The sequence below is a fragment of the Arachis hypogaea genome, chromosome 13 (genome assembly GCF_003086295.3).
Source record: "Arachis hypogaea cultivar Tifrunner chromosome 13, arahy.Tifrunner.gnm2.J5K5, whole genome shotgun sequence".
Taxonomy (NCBI): Eukaryota; Viridiplantae; Streptophyta; class Magnoliopsida; order Fabales; family Fabaceae; genus Arachis; species Arachis hypogaea.
In genome coordinates, this window is record NC_092048.1 from 23,966,015 (window position 1) to 23,970,124 (window position 4,110).

Genomic DNA, 4,110 nt, shown 5'->3' on the forward strand with positions numbered 1-4,110 from the left:
CTCTTGAGTCAATTTTTCATTGAGCTCCTTCCTCACATATGTCTATGAGGACTTGGTCCAACCTTTGATCAAAGTTGACCCTTCTTGTGAAGGGACGTGCATTTTCTTCAATCATTGGCAAGTTGAACGCCAGCCTTACATTTTCTGGACTAAAATCTAAGTATTTTCTCCGAACCATAGTAAGCCAATGCTTTGGATTTGGGTTCACACGTTGATCATGGTTCCTTGTGATCCATGCGTTTGCATAGAACTCTTGAACTATTAGGATCCCGACTTGTTGAATGGGGTTGGTGAGAACTTCCCAACCTCTTCTTTGAATCTCAAGTCGGATCTCCGGATACTCATTCCTTTTGAGCTTGAAAGGAACCTCAGGGATCACTTTCTTCTTGGCCACAACTTCATAGAAGTGGTCTTGATGGACCTTTGAGATGAATCTCTCCATCTCCCATGACTCAGAGGTGGAAGCAATTGCCTTCTCTTTCCTCTTTCTAGAGGTTTCTCTGGCCTTAGGTGCCATAAATGGTTATGAAAAAACAAAAAGCAATGCTTTTACCACACGAAACTTAAAATGTTTGCTCGTCCCCGAGCAAAAGAAGAAAGAAAGAAGTAGAAGAAGAAGAGAAATGGAGGAGAGGGAGAGAGAGTATGTTTCGGCCAAGTGGAAAAAGAGAGGGTTGTGTTGTATGAAATAGAAGAAGGAATGAGGGGTTTATATAGAAGTGGGGAGGGGTTTAGGGTTCGGCCATTTAGGGTTGGGTTTGGGAGGGAAAATATTTTGAATTTGAAGGTAGGTGGGGTTTATGGAGAAGAGAAGATGGATGTGAGTGGTGAGGGGGTGATGGAAAAGAGTAGTTGAAGTGATTGGTGAAGGGCATTTGGGGAAGAGAGTTATGAAAAGGTGTGAAGAGGAGAGAATAGGGTTAGGTGGGGATCCTGTGGGGTCCACAGATCCTGAGGTGTCAAGGATTTTTTATCCCTGTACCCTTTAGACATGTAAAACGCCCTATACATGCAATCCTGGCGTTTAACGCCAGATTGCTGCCTGTTTCTGGCGTTAAATGCCACTTCCATGCTCTGTTCTGGTGTTTAACGCCAGGTAGATGCTTGTTTCTGGCGTTAAACGCCAGCTTGGTGCCTGTTTCTGGCGTTAAACGCCAGACAGATGCTTGTTTCTGGCGTTTAAACGCCAAACTGTTCTCCTCCAGGGTGTGCTATTTTTCATTCTATTTTTCACTCTATTTTTTATTTTTCAGTAGTTTTTGTGACTTCACATGATCATCAACCTAAAGAAAACATAAAATAACAATAGAAAATAAATAAATATAATTAGATAACATTGGGTTGCCTCCTAACAAGCGCTTCTTTATTGTCAATAGCTTGATAGTGAGCTCTCATGGAGCCTCACATATGTTCAGAGCAAGGTTGGAACCTCCCAACACCAAACTTAGAGTTTGAATGTGGGGGTTCAACACCAAACTTAGAGTTTGACTGTGGGGACTTTGGTTGACTCTGCAGTGAGAGAAGCTTTTCATGCTTCCTCTCTATGGTTACAGAAGGAGATCCTTGAGTTTTAAACACAAGGTTGTCCTCATTCAGTTGAAGGATCAATTCTCCTCTGTCCACATCAATCACAGCTCTTGCTGTGGCTAGGAAGGGTCTTCCAAGGATGATGGATTCATTCTCATCCTTCCCAGTGTCTAGGATTATGAAATCAGCAGGGATGTAAAGGCCTTTAACCTTTACTAGCACGTCCTCTACTTGTCCATAAGCCTGTTTTCTTGAGTTGTCTGCCATCTCTAATGAGATTCTGGCAGCTTGCACCTCAAAGATTCCCAGTTTCTCCATTACAGAGAGTGGCATGAGGTTTATCCCTGACCCAAGGTCACATAGAGCCTTCTCAAAGGTCATGGTGCCTATGGTACAAGGTATTAAGAACTTTCCAGGATCCTGTTTCTTCTGAGGCAATGTCAGTTGATCCAGATCACTCAGTTCATTGGTGAGCAAGGGAGGTTCATCTTCCCAAGTCTCATTACCAAATAATTTGGCATTCAGCTTCATGATTGCACCAAGGTACTTGGCAACTTGCTCTTCAGTAACATCTTCATTCTCTTCAGAAGAAGAATACTCATCAGAGCTCATGAATGGTATAAGGAGGTTCAATGGAATCTCTATGGTCTCTAGATGAGTCTCAGATTCCTTTAGTTCCTCAGAGAGAAACTCCTTGTTGATCACTGGACGTCCCAGGAGGTCTTCCTCACTGGGATTCACGTCCTCTCCCTCCCTTGTAGGTTCGGCCATGATGGTTAATTCAACGACCTTGCATTCTCTTTTTGGATTCTCTTCTGTATTGCTTGGGAGAGTACTAGGAAGGGTTTCAGTGACCCTTTTACTCAGCTGGCCCACTTGTGCCTCCAGATTTCTAATGGAGGACCTTGTTTCATTCATAAAACTTAAAGTGGCCTTAGATAGATCAGAGACTATATTTGCTAAGCTAGATGGATCCTGCTCAGGACTCTCTGTCTTTTGCTGAGTGGATGATGGAAAAGACTTGCTATTGCTAAACCTGTTTTTTCCACCATTGTTAAAGCCTTGTTGAGGCTTTTGTTGATCCTTCCATGAGAAATTTGGATGATTTCTCCATGAGGGATTATAGGTGTTTCCATAGGGTTCACCCATGTAATTCACTTCTGCTATTGCAGGGTTCTCAGGATCATAAGCTTCTTCTTCTGAAGATGCCTTTTTAGTACTGTTGGTTGATTCCTTCAATCCATTCAGACTCTGAGAGATCATATTGACTTGCTGAGTCAATATTTTATTCTGAGCCAATATGGCATTCAGAGTATCTATTTCAATAACTCCCTTCCTCATAGGCGTTCCATTATTCACAGGATTCCTTTCAGAAATGTACATGAATTGGTTATTTGCAACCATGTCAATGAGTTCTTGAGCTTCTGCAGGCGTCTTCTTTAGGTGAATGGATCCACCTGCAGAATGATCCAGTGACATCTTTGATAGCTCAGACAGACCATCATAGAATATATCCAGGATGGTCCATTCTGAAAGCATGTCAGAAGGACACTTTTTGGTCAGTTCCTTGTATCTCTCCCAAGCTTCATAGAGGGATTCACCTTCTTTCTGTTTGAAGGTTTGAACATCCACTCTAAGCTTACTAAGCTTTTGAGGAGGAAAGAACTTGGCTAAGAAAGCTGTGACCAGCTTATCCCAAGAGTTCAGGCTATCCTTAGGTTGAGAGTCCAACCATATTCTAGCTTTGTCTCTTACAGCAAATGGGAAAAGCATAAGCCTGTAGACCTCGGGATCAACCCCATTGGTCTTAACAGTATCACAGATCTGCAAGAATTCAGTTAAGAACTGAAAAGGATCTTCGGATGGAAGTCCATGAAACTTGCAGTTCTGTTGCATCAGAGAAACTAATTGAGGTTTAAGCTTAAAAATGTTTGCTCCAATGGCAGGAATTGAGATGCTTCTTCCATGTAAATTGGAATTTGGTGCAGTGAAGTCACCAAGCATCTTCCTTGCATTGTTATTATTTTTGGCCATGTCTCATTCTTTTTCGAAAATATTTGTCAGATTTTCTCCAGAGAGTCGTGCTTTGGCTTCGCTTAGCTTCCTCTTCAGAGTCATTTCAGGTTCAGGATTAGCTTCAACAAGAATGTTCTTATCCTTGTTCCTGCTCATATGAAAAAGAAGAAAACAGAAAAGAAAATATGGAATCCTCTATGTTACAGTATAGAGATTCCTGTATGTGAGTAGAAGAAGATAAGAATAAAAGAAGAGAAATTCGAACACCAAGAGGAAAAGAGGGTTCGAATTTTGAGATGAAGAGAATTGTTAGTAATTAAATAAATAATTAGAAGGAGATGAGAGAGAGGGAATTTCGAAAATTAATTAAATTAAAAATAAAATTTAAAGTTAAATTTTGAAAATTAAAATTGAAATCAAATTAAATTAAAAATTAAAAATAATTAGTTAAAAAAAAGGAATTTTGAAAAAGAGGGAAGGGATTTTCGAAAATTAGAGAGAGAATTAGTTAGGTAGTTTTGAAAAAGATTTGAAAATTAATTTTGAAAAGATAAGAAGTTAGAAAAG

The 4,110-nt window shown here is 40.3% G+C and overlaps 1 non-coding gene across 1 annotated transcript; it reads left to right on the forward strand.

Moving 5' to 3' along the window:
* The first annotated feature begins 3,060 nt into the window (after positions 1-3,060).
* On the forward strand, positions 3,061-3,168 carry LOC112739067 (small nucleolar RNA R71). The gene has a single exon (XR_003170007.1). It is a non-coding gene; the product is annotated as a small nucleolar RNA R71 (small nucleolar RNA).
* Positions 3,169-4,110: the final 942 nt, after the last annotated feature.